The 21,570-nt window shown below is 41.4% G+C and overlaps 1 protein-coding gene across 1 annotated transcript in view; it reads right to left on the bottom strand.

Moving 5' to 3' along the window:
• The window catches only part of LOC309557882 (uncharacterized protein), a 56,917-nt gene extending 41,423 nt beyond the window's left edge, over positions 1-15,494 (bottom strand). Inside the window, exon 1 of the mRNA XM_082260700.1 lies at positions 15,326-15,494. The gene's annotated coding sequence lies outside the window, so the exon portion shown is untranslated. The remainder of the gene's footprint in view (positions 1-15,325) is intronic.
• Positions 15,495-21,570: the final 6,076 nt, after the last annotated feature.

Below are 21,570 nucleotides of genomic sequence, written 5' to 3'. Positions count from 1 at the left end.
CAGTTTTTGACAATTCCTTCATTAAAAATAAAAAAAAAATTTCCCTCGATGTGGGTCCATTGTCATTAACGTCATCGCCGGACCGGAAAGCTCTGCCTGTGGCAAAGGCTAACCACCCACTGCCTGCATCGCTATCTGACAGTTCTTAAATAGGTAAGGGGCGGGCCACCTGGTGACATCTGGTGGCACAATCCCCATGTGACCTCACTGACCAAGCATGCATCAGTCAGTGACGTCACAAGGGGTGATCCCACACCGTGAGCTGGGGACCTCCTTGTTAAAGGGGGCTTCCAGGATCCAATAAGTGAGGCCCATTTTAAGAACAATGAGGGCTTCCTGTCCCATAGCCACAACAGGAAGTGAAATAAAATCCCTCTAAAATAAGGGAATCCCTAGTTGTCAAAAGGGTCACCAAAAACTAGTGTCCCCACTGTAAGATTTCCTGTTCATGTGACAACCCACAATTTAGGATTTTCATTCGCTTTTGGTTGATAACTGTCACCAGGCAATTAGTAAGGGTAAATCTCCCTGATAGGGATAGAGACAGCAATAAAACCCCAACAGGGGTTCTAATCCCTCCCCATCCTATCCAAAGCTTTTAGCTATACTTCAACTAGTCCTTGCTGACCCATGTAGTCTGTTGAAAGAGAATGATGTAGCAACTCATATTGCCCTTTTGAAGGTACAAGTCCCATCTCATGAGCAATCCCAAAAATTTGCAAATATATGCAAATGATATAATACTTTCCCCAAAAGCGGATAGGAGGTCACATTTACTCGACATACTTGAAGGGGTTGGTTTCATGCTAAGCCTTGTCAGTAAAATCTAACCTTCCCTGCACATTGCCAAGGTCCAGACACTCCTTTTAGTGAGTGCAATAATAACCCCCAACACTGGTATCAGTAAAGGCAATAATATTCCTCAACAATAGTGTCAGTGGATGCAATATTAATCCTCAACATTTGTATCAGTGGACACAATAATAACCCCCCAGCATTGGTGTAAGTGAATGCAATGATAACCCCCAACATTGGTGTCAGTGAGTGCAATGATAACTCCCAACATTGGTGTCAGTGAGTGCAATATTAACCTTCAACATTGATGTCAGTGGATGCAATATTAAATCACAGCATTGGTGTCAATGAGTGCAATAATTAATTTTTTTATTTATTTATTTCAGGTGCTTATATAGCGCTGTCAATTTACGCAGCACTTTACATATTATTTATTTATTTCAGGTGCTTATATAGCGCTGTCAATTTATACCTCCAGCATTGGTGTCAGCTGAATTTGTTTTCTTTTTCAGACTTTTCTTTCTTGATGATCCTTCTAATAACATACTTCTTGTCCTAGGTTGTCAACGTTTACTCACTGTACTGTGTCCATGGAGGAGCAGTGTTGTCTTCTAGGTTGCTCTCCTCCTAAATTGGACTTCAAACAACCCCCCTCATCATCTTCACAACATATGGGGTGTTCTGTAGTTCACAGAAGATATCTAGGATTGCTGCTTACATTTTTGAAGCATCAGTTGAGTATACTGAAAAATTTAAAAACACTGGAATTCTGGCAGGACCAAACAGTATTTTCTGTCCTTTTTAGAAAATGTACTTAGGCAAAGTGGCGGCTGCATTAGCTTTTCTTTTTTCAGACTAAGGACTGGTAAGCTGGAATATATTGCATTTTTATTCTTGGGTTTAGATATACCATTGCTTCACAGCTTGTCTCCTCATATCATCTTAGATGCTATACCTTACATGTATTCCCACACAGAACCAGCACACCCAATTCTATTGAAAACTGCCTTATATTACTTGGAGACTCTCTCAGCACTGACCTGTATAATATGTTAAGACCCCGCATGTTGACCCCATGCCGAAAGCAACCCAATCGAATGAATGACCACAATTACCCTTGTGCCGAGAGAACCAACCCTAGTACTTAAAAGTCACTTACCTATAATGGAGACCTATTGGCTTGCATATTCATAGATCTTATGATGACTCCATGGTCTCTTGCATCATGTTTTGGGAAATGCTTATTTTACATTATTTATGAATAAATATTTGTCACGCCAGTTACTGTCATGGCTCACTCATATTTGCGTCAGCCCTTTACTGATCCTCTGAAAAGCATTCTGCAATAAATAGTTTTATAGAGAGCCATTGACCATTTGGCTGGGAGGTAATATATCGTCTCCTTGACACCTGTTTTAAACCTAAAAAGCCCACACCACTGTGCCTCAATGCGGTTGCAGGACAATCGTGGCGAGGTCCCACTCACTTGAATGGGTCGTTTTAAGCAGAGCTATTGCCCACCAAACCCAACAAAGGGTATAATTTTGCTACATCCACAAAGCATTGTGGCCAAGTCATGTGCACCATCCCATCTTGCTCCTGTTGTAGCTTAAGGTGGGCAGTTGGGGGTAGCAATTAAAACTCTAGCTCAACTGCCTATTTTTACGGGCCTTCAGCCACAAGTATGCACGAAGCCTTAACAAAATGAATGTAAAAAAAAAGTTTGTGGGAAAACCTTTAGAGGTGAGATGCTTTACATTCTGACAATTTTCCAGGCACTTAGCCAAACGCTGCATTTTTGGAACAAAATGTATAACATATCATCTGCTGTCAGGCTATGCATTTTTATTTAAAATCGACATCTGTTAACCTTTTGTGTCAGTTAAGAATCGTAGAAAGCTAACATATTACCCAGGGTTTCCTCAAAGGAAATCTATAATATCTTTTCACAAATAATCAAGTGGCACCCTCCTAGATAGGTGCTAGAGAGTGGGTATAGTTTTTGGCTCTGCCTGCCTATCAGAGAAGCAGCAGGTAAATTCTATAATTCTCTCTGTCTAACAGAGTGCAGGATCTGTGAGTTAAGTCTGCTCAATATGCTCAGTGTGTGATTCATGTGGTCTGGGGTGTGCCCCCACTGGTCCAATGGGGAGGCACATTAGACAGTGGAGGAAACCTGACCAATGGGTACACAGGCTTTGATACAGCCCCAGGGATTGGCACAGACTGCTGTCTTGGTGCATTGTGGGGTGTAGTATAAAAGCCAAGGGCACATGTGCTCAAGGTCTTTGGCTGATGAGCAGAGTCCCGGAAGGAGGGTGGCGCTGCCTCCTCTTCTGCAGTGGTTGGTGTATGGTCACAGGCAGTCAGCCTGGTGAACCAGAGGTGTGGAGCTGAACCCAGAGGTCCAGAAGAGCTGACTAGGAGGAGTTGAGACACTGGAGAACCTGAAAAGCAGCATCTTGAGTACAGGGGATCGTGTCTACAGGCCTGACCAGGAAGGGGGCCACTCCGGAGTAGAGTAGTCAGAGGACGGGTGTCAGCTGGTGGACAGAAAGGGGGTACTAGGTAAGTGCCCTGAAGATAAGTACTTAAGGAACATTACTTCAGAATTATCTAGTGGCAGGATGAAGCTGCGGCCTTGCCGCATTCTCAGATAGAAGTCCTCAGCATTGTGAATAGTTCAAGTGTTGGAGTATCCCACTCATCCCTTCTCTCATCCCCATCTAAAATAAACATCAAAAACAACAACCCCTAGACTGTTCATTGACTGAGCCATGAAAGTAAAGTGTTAAGATTCTGCATGCAGTTGCTACCGGTAACCCAGAGGGACCTAAAAGGGTTAAAATCCAGCAGCCCTCAAGGGGGGAGTGCTGCAATCACTAAATACATGACAAAGGATTCTGAACTACAAGTTATAGAACGAGGCTGCACAACAGTAGTTTTAAGCATTGCTGTTTCTGACTAAATACTTGGACAGGGGTTTTCTTTGGGAGGGAGAGGGAGGGGGATAATTCACTGCATTGACTTGTTCACCTATATGTGTGAAATTCCACTTGAGCTATTGAGCTATGTAAACAACTGAAACATCAAAAGAGCTATATAGGGAAATGTGAAAAGGAACCTAAAGCTCCACCTGCTGGCTGGATAGAAGAGATCATATTTTATCTTTAGCTGAAAAAAATATTAACCCTTTAATTTCTTGGTTATAATAAATCTGAGAACATACTGAACCACATATGTAGAAAAAGACCACAAAGTAGCTGATTATAGAAAACTGGAGAAAATAAGTTGCTCCTAACATTTACTAGTCAGGATTCATCATACCAGTTATGGTTTATTAAACACTGATTTTGATTGATTGGTAGGGGCAGTAATTTTTTCTTTTTTCCTGCTTTTAGTATTTAAGGCCTCATGCACATGGATGCATTAATTTGTACATTGAGGCAAAAGTGGGGCATATAATGTAGATCAGTGTCAGCAGTCCGTGAAATTCAATGACAGCCTAAAATATGCTTCAGCTGCACAGGGCTGTATGCTTATCTAAGCCGTACTCCTATACAGGTACATTTCCCCTAAATGCAAAATGATTGCATTTGAGGGACATGTCTCTCTACACATACCTATTCATGTGTACTACTTGGATATGTATACAGCCACATACAGCCAAAACTTAACTCAGCCTAATATCGATTATGGCAGGCTGCTGGCAGCAGCCTGTGCACACTACCTGTACACCAGAATATGCATGAATGTTATGCTGTACGGTGCCTTAGAAGTCCCAAAGAGGGACTTCTGCAATACATGACTCATTTTCAACAGCAAGTAAGTACCAACCAATGCATACTCCATACCTGTGTGATTCCTGTGGAAGCTGAAAATCACTATAGTAAGCACCACCACTACAACAACCTTTGCTTCTAACTTTAATGTCCTGTGCCAAGCAGCTGCCTTGCTGTATAATGAACACAGGGTGTCACTCGTCTGTCACAGGTGCCATTTACAGATCACCTTGAATTTTCCTTATTTAAGGCAAAACATTCTCTGGGTGGAGATCACTGCCTCTCCACCTTGTCCAATCTGAGAGGTTTTTTTTTTTTTTTCTAGTTACGTACATTATTAGTCAGGTTGAATAAGTTCCATCCAGTTTAACCAATATAAAAAAAAAAAAACAACTAACTAATAGAAACTTACGTAAACACAATCCTATACCCACAGTTGATCCAAAAGAAGGCAAAACAAAAAAACAATAAAGCATTATCAAATTTGCTCCAGTTGGGTAAAAAAAAATCCTTCCTGATCTCCAAGGAGGCAATCAAATAATCCCTGGATCAACTACCGATAGTGTTATTACCTAAAAATGTTAGTATCCAGTTATATTTTGTGCATTTAGGAATTCTTCCAGCTTTTTTTTTTTAAAACAATCTACTGAGCTAACCAAAACTAGTTAGTTGGGGAGCCTTTTCCACATTTTTACAGCTCTTACTGTGAAGAAGCCTTTCTGTGTGTGGAGAATGCCTTACATTCATTGGGAAATGTGCAAAGACTTTTGTAAATGGGGCCCTTGCTGAGGGAGTATTATGCAGCAGGGCAGCTGCTCGGCACAATGTGCATCTGTGGGCAGGGGGAATAACGGAATCTGGAACAAGGGGGCCCCCAGATCCTGCCCCCCCCCTTTGTGAATTAATATAGGGTACATTATACCCCTACTCACTCACCAAAAAAAGTGTCAAAAAGAAATAAAAACACACACAAAAAAGCCTGCTCTGCTGTTTAGCAGTTTCCAAAATAGGTAAGGGGCAGGGCCACCTAGCGACGTCACCTGGTGGCACCGCCCTAATGTGACATCACTGACCCAGCATGCACCAATCTACATCAGAGGACATTGTTTTTTTTTATTTTTAATAAAGGAATTGTCAAAAATTGAGTGTGTGTTTTTATTTCTTTTTGAGACTTATTTGGTGAATAGGTAGGGGTACTTTGTACCCCATACTCATTAGCATAGGGGGGAGAAGGAATCTGGGGGCCTCCTTGTTAAAGATCTGATCTAAATAATCTATGGTTTGGTGGTTCCAACTTCCCATAAAGGAAATTCCATATGCATTTTGATTGATCTCTTCAAAAAATTATTGTAATGATCTTTCCGTTCCCTTCCAAATTATCACGATATCATCTTTGTATCATTTGTAATACTATTTGGTCTTTCCATACTGTAAATCTGTTCCTCTTCCCATTTTTTTAAATATATTTGCTATGCTTTGAGCATAGCTCGCTCCCATTGCCACATCCTTGGTCTGGACATAATGGTCTCCCTTATACCAGAAGTAATTGCTGTTCATAGCCATCTCTAGGCCTTCCAGTATAAAAAGTATTTATTCTTGTTTCGAAACTGTGTATTTTTGTAATGCCCACTCCGCACTGTCCAATCCATCTCTTTGAACAATATTTGTGTACTCAAAGGGTAGGTCATATCTGAGGGACAGTAAACAACTCATATCAGAAAAAAGGAATATGCAAGAGTTGGAAGAAGAAATATTAGTTACTATAGATGTAAACTCATTGTACACAAATATTGTTCAAAGAGATGGATTGGACAGTGCGTCGTACTAGCAAAGGGTTAAGACATTTGGTAAAAAAATATAGTAATTGACTAAAAAGAGGGCCCCTGGCAACGTTACCTGGGGTTGCTAGGAAACCATAGTATATATAAACCTGGAAGTGTAGCAATATGGCGCAGCTTCTGATGACGTTGATGTGACGAAACACGTAGGGCGGAGCTTCCAGCGTCAGTGCCTCACTTTCGGTTCTGGTCTGTGGAATGCATCGACGACCCAGACCTCCTGATTTTAAACTCTGCACTTTTCATACACAATGTAAGTGCATTTCTGTATATTGCAATAAACAGATTTACACTATGCGACCCTCTAGCTATACCCAAAAAAGACTATACAATTGCTGGGGGGGCGGGGGGGGCAGATATATTTTTTAGAGTGTGATGGTCTGGGAGATGTTTTCCAAAGCAACAAATTTACCCAAAGAAGACTATACAAGGGGCTTTGGTGCATGGGGGGAAAGGGGGGGGGCAGAGTATTCTGCTACACAGTGATTCATGTAGATACTGATTGCATTTGGTAAATACATCAAGACTGAAAAAAATATATATAAAATGTGGGATCCTCTGTAGAGGAGTTGCATTCAGGATGTAGGTTACAGAGACAGGGGGCCCTTTACTATCCTCACCTAACAGTGGAACAAATACTATATCCAGCCCCTTTGCTCAACCCAACAAAGATCTGACTAAAGCTAGCTATGCACTTATAGATTTCTCTTGTTCTTTCGCTTTATCAATTTCCCCCTTCACATTAACTAGCATGGATGGAGGAATCTCCGGCTGCCAGCTATTGGATTCTGGCAGCCAGCACCTGCATACATTGGCAGCAGCTGGAATTAGCTTCATAAATGGCCGATTAAAGGAAACCAAAGAGAAACACAGAATGTAACTAGCAGGTCATAGTCAAAGTTGACTTTGGATGGATAGGTTGGAAAACAATTTTGATAACTTCTCTGTGCTCAGTTCATCCTGGCATCAATTTGAGCAATTTCCACTCTAATTTCCACCAAAGAAAAAATATAAAGTAAATTTTAACTGACAAAATGATCATTCACATGCCACCAATCAGCTTGTGATTCAATTTTGTCTTCATGGCAGCTTTTCCCAATCTTTTTAACATGTAAAAACCCTTGAGAAAACTTTCTAGGCTCAAGGAATTGCTACTATGTCTACAACTCTGTACTTTACTGGGAGCTCATTGGGAATAATTTCCCTGTTACAGATAGCTGAAACGATCATTGTGTCAGTGGGAACTTATCTGAGAGGCACAAATTGCTGATTTCCCATGGAACCCCTGCAACATCTGGAGGACCCCAGGGTTCCACATAACCCTAGTTGAGAAAGGCTGTTTTTAAGATTGATAGAAACAAATTTAAAATTGGTGCTGTATCATACAATCATATTAGAATCAATAGCAATGCAACAGACAATAAGATTGACAGTGATGAGCCTATGGCCAGATACATTTACCTGTACTGTGTTGAGTCCTACAGCTATTAAAAAAAAAAAAAAACACAAAAAAAACAAAAATAAAAAAACATTTGATTTGTCATTGCTAAAGGTGGTACTTAACTGTGGTTTAAAAATCTCTAAGTATGCATTCTTAACTCAAAAAAAGTTCCCTCTATTGCTCTCAGCCTCCTACGTATAAATCTCCAAAGTATTTATTTATTTTTTGCTTCTGTTTGACTCCCTATTAGAGGGTGAGTACCTTCACTTTCCATGGTCCCACATGGTCCTTCTCTTGCTCGCTCTATAATGGACTGGGGACTATGGGATGTGTAGTGCACATAGAGCAGTGCACATGACCACAACCATTGCGACATTGCCTATCCCAAACAAATGGAAGTGAGGGGAAAAAGGAAGAGCTCACAGAGAATTATACATGGAGGTGGAAAAACACAGTAAGAAACATTTTCATTGAAAAATAGCTGATAAGACAAGTAGGTAGTGTGTGTATGGATTCTTTTTTGAGAATATCATTTAGTGTCACATTAAGAAAAAAAATCTTTCCTACAATATGAACACACTGGGGTTGACTTACTAAAGGAGTAGAGAATGTTTACTTTGCAAAGCAAATTTTTATTTAGCATAGTCAATGAGGTGGTTCATTGTAAATAGAATAACCAACCACTGGCACATGAACCATGGCACATGCACTTTTCATTTAGTAAATTAGCCATATGCTGTCCAGTGTTCTGTGTTATGATTAACTGATCGCTAAAGATATTGAGGTGCCACTGGGAGATCATAAAAGTTCACAACATATAAAACTCCTCAGCACCCTTCCAAAGTAGACAGCTGTGACTGATTAAGCATTCTTCCCTCTTTGTTGGGGTAGACGGAATGGTATTTTAACTTTATGTTTGCCAAAAAAAATGCCGTCGTAAAATGTTTTTCAGGTTTACAGTACACCAACCTTGGCACTTTGATCTTTCAGAAATAAACTACCAAGCAATCCTTGATAGTCCAACTTCAGTTATAACCATTGGGATACACAGGGGTTAAATCTAATGTATGGCATGCAGATTTTACAACATGTCTCCAACAGATTCCATCAAAAATCTTTCCCTTTGTAGAGAAAATTCATTTTGGCACAAGTGCAATAAGCAAGAGGTAACAGCTGTTTAAGATTATGTTCACTTAGCAAAGGTTTCTTTTTGATAAAATTTACCAATGATAAGATAGATGGCCAAAGACGGGCCAAACAGATTGGTCATATACGGAGCGATTTTCTATCCTTCAACTACAGGAGAGAAAATCGCTTGATTCCCTATCAACACTGGCTAAATCCCTCCATGGAGCCACTCTGTTCTCTCCGGGTGGGGGTTGTTTGGATGCACAGAATGCTAACTACTTGTGGCTATAGCAGCCACTAGCAACAATAAACTCTGACAGACTGGTTGTACCCAAGTTGATTGATCGATCAACTTGGGTACACTCAGCTTGGTCATGCATGGTTCAAATCTCGGCCAGTCCCTGCTGATTCATCCAAGATTCGAACTCTCTTTGGCTGACTTTAAGGAAAAAAACTTATCAGGAAAGGTTGCAGAAGCGTGGTGTGTACAACTTGAAGGGAAAAAGGGGGCATGATTAAATTCTTGAAATACATTAGGGTAAAAAAAAAAAAATTCAGGAAGGTATTATTTTCAGTAAGAAGCTGAGATCAAGAACATGGAGACATGACCTCAAACTACCGAAAGAGTAGATGGTACTTAAAACTGGTTTCAAGCAGAGGTAGAAGGCTGGACACAGAAACACTCTATGCCAGAGCCTCATACAAAGTGGCTGATTAGCCAGCTTGTATGTAGCCAAACTCTACAGAAATGCCGAGCCCTGGATGCACAGTAGCTGTGTCCAGTATCAGTCGGAGATGAGTGGTTATATACAAACGGCAGTGGTGCTAGGCTTTGATTTGTACAGAGAACAAATCTGAGAGCTGCTGCTGGTCACACACAGGCTGTCTGGATGCAGCCATTTTTTGGAGGCATTTGACAGGCATTAAGGAGTCAATGTGTCGCCTCCTCACTGCCTGATTTAACCCTGTAAATGTACCACTGCGCTTCATTTGCTTCCATTGCATGTGGTTGCGGCACAGCCTCATAGACTTGCATGGAATGTGTTCGGCGGCGGTAACCTGAATGTGAAATGCTGTTTTTTTTTGCCACGGCTGGGAAGCACACTATCATGGCCGTGGCATGTGTGCTGCCCTTAACAGTTGTGTGTCTGTGTTCAGGAGGGGGGTCGAAAGGCGGCAAAATCACCACTTAACAGCTTGGTTTTACCGCCCACTCGTGTGAACAAACCCTAAAGGGGTTAAGAAATGTGACTCCAAAAAAAAATGTCTTTATTTATCCAATCATATCAACATCATATTCCTGTTTATTGCATCTAAATATTTGAGTGAAAAATCTCAACTCCTTTAGTAAATCAGCCTCACTGAATCAGACAACAACAAGTGAATTTTAACACGCTTTGGATAAAACAACTATAAACTCTGACAAAAAAACACAAAAAGGTGAGGCTTTTTTTTCCCCTGCCATCTATGTTTCTATAAATAAAGTTGTAAATACTTTGGATACCCAATTACTTGCCAACATAAATTGTTATTTTAATTCCCTTGCTCATGTTTGGAGTAGCTGCCATTATCCTAACCTAATAGAAAAAAACTACTATAGCCAGCCCCTGTGCTTAACTCTACAAAGATCTGACTAAAGCTAGCTATGCACTCCTAGATTTCTCTCGTTCTTTTGCTTTTTTCGATTTCCTCCTTCACATTAATTAGCATGGATGTAGAAATCTCCCGCTGCCAGCTGTTGGATTCTGGCAGCCAGCACCTGCATACATTGGCAGCAGCTGAAATTAGCTCCATAAAAGAAAACCCAAAGGGCAAACACAGAATTTAACTAGCAGGTCGAAGTCAAAGTTGACTTTGGGTGGATGGGTTGGAAAACAATTTTGATAATTTCTCAGTGCTCAGTTCATCCTGGCATCAATTTGAGCAACTTCCACCAAAGAAAAATTTTAAAGGGAATTTCAACCGGCAAACTGATCATTCACATACCGTCAATCAGCTCGTGATTAACTTTTGTCTTTATGGCAGCTTATCTCAATTTTTTTAACATAAAAAAAGCCTTGAACCTCTGCAAATAATATACTATGTCTACACCTCTATCTACAACTATGTCTACTACTTTACTGGGATGCTCACTGGGAAGAATGTTCCTTACATTAGTTGTCATTGGGAATAATTTCCCTGTTGCAGATAGCTAAAACAATCATTGTGTCAGTGGGAACTTATCTGAAAGGCAAAAATTGCTGATTTTTCATGGAACCCCTGCAACATCTGGAGGGCCCCAGGGTTTCACATAACCCTAGTTGAGAAAGGCTGTTTTAACCACTTTGCCGCTGCTCACTAGAGCTCTACTGCGGCAAAGTGGCTCGATAACGTCTGGCGACGTAGACCTACCTCCCCTCTCTCCCCTCTCCCGCCGGAGGCTCGCTCCCGCTGTATTCAGTCACAGCGGGAGTCGGGCGAGGGGATGAGCGGCGGCGATCGCTGCTGCTCTTCCCCGATCGTCGGGGAATCGAGTGTGGAGATCCGCCTGCTTGTGTAAACACAAGCGGGAGGATCTCCTAAGTGACAGACAGGGTCAGATTGCAGGGTTCAGCATAGCTGAACCTGCGATCTGTTCTTGGGTCACATAGTCCCCTCCCCCTACACATGTCAGTAAGCACCAGGCATACATTAACCCCTTGATCACCAATAAAAATTAACCCCTTCCCTGCCAGTGTAATTTTTACAGTAACAGTGCATATGTATAGCACTGATTACTGTAGTAATGTCACTGGTACCCCCAAAAGTGTCAAAAATGTCAGTCAAGGGTCCGATCTGTCCGCCGCAATGTCGCAGTCCCACAAAAAAAATCGCCGCCATTACTCGTTAAAAAAAAAACACCAAAAATGACAGAAATCTTTCCCTTAGTTAGTAAACGCAATAACTTTTGCGCAAACCAATCAAAATACGCTTATTGCTATTTTTTTTTACCAAAAATATGTAGCAGAAAACAAATTGGCCTAAAATTATAAAAAATTTTGATTTTTACATTTTTTGGGGGGGGGGAATTTAATATAAAAAAATGTGAAAAATATTGTTATTTTTTCAAAATTGTCGCTCTTTTTTTGTTTATAGCGCAAAAAGTAAAAATCGCACAGGTGATCAAATACCACCAAAAGAAAGCTCTGTTTGTGGGAAAAAAAGGACGTCAATTTCATTTGGGTACGGCGTTGCATGATCGCGCAATTGTCAGTTAAAGTCGCACAGTGCCGAATGGCAAAAAGTGGCCCAGACGTAAGACAGCAAAATCCTCCGGTGGTAAAGTGGTTAAAAATTGATAGAAACAAATGTAAAATTGGTGCTGTATCATACAATCATATTAGAATCAATAGCAATGCAACAGACAATAAGATTGAAAGTGAAGAATCTACGACCAGATACATTTACCTGTACTGTGTTTAGTCCTACAGTTATAGAAAAAAAAAAAACCATTTAATTTGTCATTGCTAAAGATGACACTAAACTCTGGTTTAAAAATTTCTATTTAAGTATGCATTCCTAATTCACAAAGTCCCCTCTATTGCTCTCAGCCTCCTCCAAATCTCCAATGTATTTATTATTTTTTTTTGCTTCTGTGATTCGACTCCCTGTTAGAGGGTGACTACCTTCACTTTCTTACAATGTGAACACACCGGGGTTGATTTACTAAAGGAGTAGAGAGTGTTTACTTATCAAACCAAATTTTTACTTAGTAAATGAGGTGGATCCAAGTGAATAGAAGAATACCCAATCGTTTGCAAGGACAACTAACAAAAAAAACCACAATATTTTTTACACATGCACTGTTCATTTAGTAAATCAGCCATATGCGGTCCAGTTTTATGTGGTATGATTAACTGATCACTAAAGATAATAAGGGCCGCTGGGAGAAAATAAAAATTCACAACATATAAAACCCTTCAGGAGCCTTCCAAAGTAGACAGCTGTGACTGATTAAGGATTCTTCCCTCTTTGTTGGGGTAGAAGAAATGGTATTTTAACTGTATGTTTGCCCAAAAAAATGGCCGTCATAAAATGTTTTTCAGGTTTACGGCACACCAACAGTTAAAGTAAGGATTGATACTCTTCTCCATCACAAATATGAATACCTTGGCACTTTGATCTTTCAGAAATAAACTACCAAGCAATTCTTTATATACTTCAAAATCTTCCTGATTACATCACAGCCTAAACTGGACAGCCTTATGCAGAGCGATAGTCCAATTTCAGTTATTGGGATGGACAGTGGTAAAATCCAATGTACGGCACTCAGATTTTACAATATGTCTCCAACAGGTTCCATTAAAAATCTTTCCCTTTTCTATATGTGCTTGATCCTTGTAGATTATGACCTGTCTGCTCTGGACTCTGTTTTGTTTTGTGTTATGTTTATAACATTTAATAAAGTTTTTTCTTGATATAAAAAAAAAAATCTTTCCCTTGATAGAGAACATTTGCTTTGCCACAAGTGCATTAAGTAACAGCTGTTTAACGTCTATGTTTGCTTAGCAAAGGTTTATTTTTGATAAAATAGACAAATGATAAGATAGATGGCCAAAGACGGGCCAAACAAATTGGACATAGACGGAGCGATTTTCTATCCTGCAACCACAGGAAAGAAAATCCCTTTATTCCCCCATCAACACTGGCTGAATCCTTCCACGGAGCCACTGTGTTCTCCAAGGGGAGTTCAGGAAGCTAACTACTCGCAGCTATAATAGCCACTAGCAACAATAAAATCCGACAGATTGGTTGTACCCAAGCTGGTGGGTCTATCAACTTGGGTATATTCAGCCTGGCCATACATGGTTCAAATCTAGGCTGGTTCAGCAGGAACTGGCCGAGATTCAAACTGCCTATGGCTTGCTTTAAGGAAAAAAACATATCAGGAAAGATTGCAGGAGCCTAATGTGTATGGCTTGAAGGAAAAATGGGGGCATGATTAGGGTGAAAAATATTCAGGAAGGTATTATTTTCAGTAAGAAGCTGAGATCAAGAACATGGAGACATGACCTCAAACTACCGAAAGAGTAGATGGTACTTAAAACTGGTTTCCAGCAGAGGTAGAAGGCTGGACACAGAAAAACGTTATGCTAGAGCCTCATACAACGCGGCTGATTAGCCAGCTTGTATGTAGCCAAACTCTACAGAAATGCCGAGCCCTGGATGCACAGTAGCTGTGTCCGTATCAGTCGGAGATGAGTGGTTATATATAAATGGCGATGGTGCTAGGCTTTGATTTGTACAGAGAAGAAATCTGAGAGCTACTGCTGGTCGCACACAGGCTGTCTGGATGTAGCCATTTTTTAGAGGCATTTGACAGGCGTTAAGGAGTCAATGTGTCGCCTCCTCACTGCCTGATTTAACCCTGTAAATGTACCACTGCGCTGCATTTGCTTCCATTGCATGCGGTTGCGGCACAGCCTCATAAACCTGCATGGAATGTGTTCAGTGGCGGTATGTCACATACTGTTTTATTTTTGCCACGGCTGTGAAGCACACTATCATGGCCGTGGCATGTGTACAGCCCTTTACAGCTGTGCATCTGTGTTCAGGAGGGGGGGTCGAAAGGCGGCAAAATCACCACTCAACAGCTTGGTTTTACTGCCCCCTTATGTGAACAAACCCTAAAGGGGTTAGGAACCGTGACTCCAAAAAAAAGTGAACATTTTCTTTAATTATCCAATCATATTAACATCATATTCCTGTTTACTTATTGCATCTGAATATATGAGTGAACTCCTTTAGTAAATCAGCCTCACTGAATCAAACAACAGCAAGTGAATTTTAACACGTTTTGGATAAAACAGCTATAAACTCTGACAAAAATGTTAATTAAAAAAAACAAAAAACAAACAAAAAGGTGAGGCTTTTTTTCCCATGTCATCTATATTTCTATATAAAGAAGAGCTGTAATCACTATGGATACCCTATTACGTGCCAACATAAATTCAGTTTTTTTAATCCCCTTGCTCATAATTGGGTATTCAAAGTGAACACAGATTTGCCTTATTTACAAAGCACTCTTTAGTAAGTCACCCCAATGCCACTTCTGCACAGTGAGTGGCATATGGATAATAATCTTACCCCCCTGTGCAATTAGTTGGGATCCCCTGAAACAAATTCAGCTAACATGCTTATCGTTGGAGCTGATCTCCTGAAATCACTTGTGCCCATACACAGTCAGATTGTCACACGATTACATCTTTTCGACTCATGCAATTCCTCTAATCAGACATGAATCTCATTCATTTTCTCAGGTTATCGTTACTTGTGACAAACACTGATCTATAGTTACGTCAGATGACATTTGATAAACTTACATTACAATCTGCCCGTCGAGCAGCTGTCACCTGGATCGATAGCGCTCGGCGAAATTGTTCTTCACCTCGTATGTCTCTCCATTAGCCGAAAAAGTTTTTTACAACTCTTATCAAGACATCACACGTATTTCCTCTTCAGCTCTTACACAGGATTGCCCAGCCTACTGTGTTAAATTCTTTTTTTTCCCTTCTGTAGTTTGTGATCACACTGTTTCCCAGCACTGACTCATATTGTGGGCAGGACAGCATGCAAATCTGGAAATTGGAAAGCTGCTGCATGTCTCTCGGATACTGGAACCCCCCTAGTGGCTCTTTTCCACTACACATTTCCTAGGAAGAGAGATATTGTGACATTTCTAAACTAGTGTTATTGGGAACAAAGTTCGCCCACAATGGCAGCAGGGCTCAGCCAAATGTTTTCACTAGAAGTCTCTTGTAGGAAATGAGCTTGGCAGAGCGACTAGGAGCCAAATGGCTGGCATGCCTTGGATGAGTGAAAATCTTGCACTTCATGCAGAAATCTAGAAGAGTGATGGCATTAAAAAGACTAAGTGGTCCATCAAGTCTGCCCCATTTTTTATATATATAGTGTAAATAGAGTGTCTCACAAAAATAAGTACACCCCTCACATTTTTGTAAATATTTTTTTATATCTTTTTATGTGACAACACTGAAGAAATTACACATTGCTACAATGTAAAGTAGTGAGTGTACAGCTTGTATAACAGTGTAAATTTGCTGTTCCCTCAAAATAACTCAACACACAGCCATTAATGTCTAAACCGCTGCCAACAAAAGTGAGTACTGTCCTAAGTTAAAATGTCCAAATTGGGCCAAAGTATTAATATTTTGTGTGGCCACCATTTTTTTTTCCAGCACTGCCTTAACTCTCTTGGGCATGGAATTCACCAGAGCTTCACAGGTTGCCACTGGAGTCCTCTTCCACGCCTTCATGACGACTTCACAGAGCTGGTGGATGTTAGAGACCTTGCACTCCTCCACCTTCCATTTGAAGATGCCCCACAGATGCTCAATAGGGTTTAGGTCTGGATAGACAAGCCAGTCCATCGCCTTTACCTTCGGGCAGTGGTCGCCTTGGAGGTGTTTTTGGGGTCATTATCATTAGGGATGATCGAACTTTTCAAAAGTTCGGTTCGACCAGAACACCAGAACTTCCAGAAAGTTCGGTCCGGATTTCAGAACCCCATTGAAATCAATGGGACCCAAACTTCGGTAATCAAAAAACCCATTTTGAAGCCCTAAAACACAATAACTGCCCCTAAAAAGTGCATAGGGTTCTGGGTCATGCCCCAGAGAATATTAATCACACAAAAAAAGTTCTTAAAAATTTTCATTTTTGATTGAGAGCCAATTATTGAAAAAATTATTGAAAAAAAAAATTTGATTTGGATTTAGTGTCTGGGGGGTCTAAAAAGTGTACCTGTGAAGTTTCAGCTCTGTAGCATGTCCAGAACCAGAAAAAAAAAAGATCGTTTCTATTAGGTCACTTATAGAACAGGGATATGGCTCCGCCATTTTCACACCTTGCCGGTTTTGTAGCAAGCATTTTTTTGGGCATTTTTTGGGGGTTATTGGAGGCAGGCATAACATCAGAACTTTTGTGTAGGGGTATAAATACACACACACTTATATGTATATATACACATACACATATATAGGTGTGAAAGTAGCAGAACACTATGCTTGCGCTAATGAAATAATTAACACCCATATGGCTTCTCTCCTTTCACAACTATATATGTGTATGTGTATATATACATATAAGTGTGTATGTATATATACCCCTATACAGAATTTCAGATGTTTTGCCTGCCTCCAAAGACCCACAAAAAATGCCCAAAAAAACGCCTGCAATAAAACACCTGGGCTTTTTTTTTTTTGGCGCAGGCGTTTTTTTGGGCATTTTTTGTGGGTCTTCGGAGGCAGGCAAAACATCTGAACTTCTGTATAGGGGTACATATACACACACACTTATATGTATTTATACACATACAAATATATAGGTGTGATAGGAGCGGAGCCATATGCCTATTAATTATTTCATTAGCGCAAGCATAGTGTTCTGCTATTTTCACACCTATATATGTGTAGGTGTATATATACATACATGTGTGTGTATATATACCCCTATACAGAAGTTCAGATGTTTTGCCTGCCTCCAAAGACCCCAAAAAAATGCCCAAAAAAACGCCTGCGCCAACAAAAAACGCACAGGTGTGTTATTGCAGGCGTTTTTTGTTGGGCATTTTTTTGGGGGTCTTTGGAGTCAGGCATGACATCTGAACTTGTGTATAGGGGTATATATACACACACACTTATATGTATTATACGCATACACACATATAGGTGTGATAGGAGCGGAGCCATATGCCTGTTAATTATTTCATTAGCGCAAACATAGTGTTCTGCTCTTTTCACACCTATATATGTGTAGGTGTATATATACATACATGTGTGTGTATATATACCCCTATACACAAGTTCAGATGTCATGCCTGACTCCAAAGGCCCCAAAAAAATCCCCCAAAAAAACGCCTGCAATAACACACCTGGGCGTTTTTTTTTTGCGCAGGCGTTTTTTTGGGCATTTTTTTGGGGTCTTTGGAGTCAGGCATGACATCTGAACTTGTGTATAGGGGTATATATACACACACATGTATGTATATATACACCTACACATATATAGGTGTGAAAAGAGCAGAACACTATGCTTGCGCTAATAAAATAATTAACAGGCATATGGCTCCGCTCCTATCACACCTATATGTGTGTATGTGTATAATACATATAAGTGTGTGTGTATATATACCCCTATACACAAGTTCAGATGTCATGCCTGACTCCAAAGACCCCAACAAAAATGCCCAAAAAAACACCTTCAATAACACACCTGGGCGTTTTTTTTTTGGCACAGGCGTTTTTTTGGGCATTTTTTTGGGGGTCTTTGGAGGCAGGCAAAACATCTGAACTTGTGTATAGGGGTATATATACACACACACTTATATGTATTATACACATACACATATATAGGTGTGATAGGAGCGGAGCCATATGCCTGTTAATTATTTCATTAGGGCAAGCATAGTGTTCTGCTCTTTTCATACCTATATATGTGTAGGTGTATATATACATACATGTGTGTGTATATATACCCCTATACACAAGTTCAGATGTCATGCCTGACTCCAAACATGTCCTCAAAAAAGCCCAATAAACGCCTGCAGCAAAAAGCAGGCTGACCGGCGAGAAGCCATATCGCTGCTCTGTAAGTCACATAAGAGAAACAATCTTTTCTCTATAGCGGTCACCCTGAAATGGAAGGGTTTGGTCAAATTTAACACTTTCCCTACAGAAACTCGATTTTTGAAGCTAACTATAGTGAAAAATATCACCCTAACTACACTAGATATCCCTTTCCTCACACTAATAATTGCTAAATGACACTTTTGAAGCAGAAGTAACAGAACTGCTTCCACTCTCTTCCATGTCCCTGTATTAAAATGCTCGGAATTTGGCGGGGCTATCTTATATACTGGGGGCGTATTCACTAATGATTGGCCTCTGGACCCCCTAGTCACTCCAATCACATTCCTAGCATTCTCCTGCCCCCTCAATTGGTTTTTACTAATCATGGGCTTTTAAAGCCCATTTCTTGTCCCATTGCATTTTGGTCGGTTCTGGTTGCCGAATTCCGAACATTTTCAGCAAAAAGTTCTAAATTCGGCCGAACCTCGAACAGTCAATGTTCGGGTCGAACCGATGGTCGACCCGAACCATTCGATCATCCCTAATTATCATGTTGGAATACTGCCCTGCGACCCAGTCTCCGAAGGGAGAAGATCATGCCCTGCATCAGTATGTCACAGTACATGTTGGTATTCATGGTTCCCTCAATGAACTGTAGCTCCCCAGTGCCAGCAGCACTCATGCAGCCCCAGACCATGACACTCCCACCAACATGCTTGACTGTAGGCAGGATACACTTGTCTTTGCACTCCTCACCTGGTTGCAGCCACACATGCTTGACACCATCTGAACCAAATAAGTTTATCTTGGTCTCATCAGACCACAGGACATAGTTCCAGTAATCCATGCCCTTATTCTGCTTTTCTTCAGCAAACTGCAGGCTTTCTTGTGCATCATCATCAAGAGGCTTCCTTCTGGGACAAAAACCATGCAGGCCAATTTGGTGCAGTGTGCGGCATATGGTCTGAGCATTTACAGGCTGACCCCCCACCCCTTCAACCTTTGTAACAATGTTGGCAGCACTCATACTTACATTTTCAAAGACAACCTCTGGATATGAAGCCGAGTATGTGCATTCAACCTCTTTGGTCAACCATAGTGAGGCCTGTTCTGAGTGGAACCTGTCCTGTTAAACCTCTGTATGGTCTTGGCCACTGTGCTGCAGCTCAGTTTCAGGGTCTTGGCAATCTTCTTATAGCCTAGGCCATTTTTAAGTAGAGCAACAATTCTGTTTTTCAGATCATCAGAGAGTTCTTTGCCATGAGGTGCCATTTTGAACTTCCAGTGACTAGAACGAGAGAGTGAGAGCGATAACATCAAATTTAACACACCTGTTGCCATTCAGACCTGAGACCTTATAACGCTAACGAGTCACATGACACCGGGGAGGGAAAATGGCTATTTTGGCCCAATTTGGACATTTTAATTTAGGGGTGTACTCACTTTTGTTGCCAGTTTAGACATTAATGGCTGTGTGTTGAGTTATTTTGAAGAGACAGCAAATTTACACTGTTATGCAAGCTGTACACTCACTTTTCATGTGTTGTCACATGAAAAGATATACCGTATATACTCGAGTATAAGCCGACCCGAGTATAAGCCGAGGCCCCTACTTTTACCACAAAAAGATGGGAAAAATCATTGACTCGAGTATAAGCCTAGGGTGAGAATGCAGGGTGGCAAGCATGGTGCAGGAGAATGCAGGGTACTGGCATGGTACAGGAGAATGCAGGGTAACTGGCATGGTGCAGGAGAATGCAGGGTACTGGCATGGTGCAGGAGAATCTAGGGTACTGGCATGGTGCAGGAGAATGCAGGGTACTGGCATAGTGCAGGAGAATGCAGGGTACTGGCATGGTGCAGGAGAATGCAGGGTACTGGCATGGTGCAGGAGAATGCAGGGTACTGGCATGGTACAGGAGAATGCAGGGTACTGGCATGGTGCAGGAGAATGCAGGGTACTGGCATGGTGCAGGAGAATGCAGGGTACTGGCATGGTGCAGGAGAATGCAGGGTACTGGCATGGTACAAGAGGATCCGGGGTTGTGGGCATACTACAGGAGATGCAGTGCTGTGGGGATGGTACAGGTGGACCATGCCCGCAGCACCGCATCCCTTGTAGTATGCCCGCAGCCCTGCATAATGGCAGGTAGTGTCACTTACCTGCTCCAGAGGCGCCTTCATTTTAAAAATGGCGCCGCCCGGCGCCGACACGTCATTGCACACGCGCCGCCGCCGCTCGTATACTTTCGGCTATTCCCGGCCTCTCCCGAGCGGCGGCGGCGCGTGCGCGGTGACATTTTTAAAGCTTAAACACGTCGGAGCGGCCAGGGACTTTTTTTTTTTCTTGACTCGAGTATAAGCCAAAGGGGGACGTTTTCAGCACAAAAAAAAGTGCTGTAAAACTCGGCCTATACTCGAGTATATACGGTAATAACATATTTACAAAAATGTGAGGGGTTTACTCACTTTTGTGAGATAATATATATATATATATATATATACACAGTAGGGAAAATAACTATTTGATCCACTGCAGATTTTGTAAGTTTGCCCACTTACAAAGAAATGAAGGGCCTATTATTTTTATCATAGGTGTATTTTAACCACTTGCCGACGGCCTGCCACAGATATACTGTGGGAGGCTGGCTTGGCTGCGCGAATCACCATACCCGTACAGCGATCAGTGGAAGCGATCCTGGGGGCTGGGCACGCATTCCCATAAGCCATCGGAGAAGCTGACTCACGGGGAGGGCATCCACGATCACTCCCCTTGGAGAGAGAATGACGGTCTTGTAAACACAGCAGACCATTGTTCTCTCAGGAATCAGCATAGAGTGCCTGTGATCCTCCTATTTAGGATCACAGGTCTCTGTGTTGATTCCACAAGCCCATCCCCCCACAGTTAGAAAACACCCCCTAGGCGTACACTTAACTCTTTGTTTGCCCCTGAGTTAACCTCTTCCCTGCCAGTGTCA

This window comes from Pelophylax lessonae (genome assembly GCF_965119305.1).
Source record: "Pelophylax lessonae genome assembly, chromosome: 6".
NCBI classification, from domain to species: Eukaryota; Metazoa; Chordata; class Amphibia; order Anura; family Ranidae; genus Pelophylax; species Pelophylax lessonae.
The sequence above is the reverse complement of the archived record's forward strand: the minus strand, read 5'-3'. Positions and strand labels throughout refer to the sequence as shown.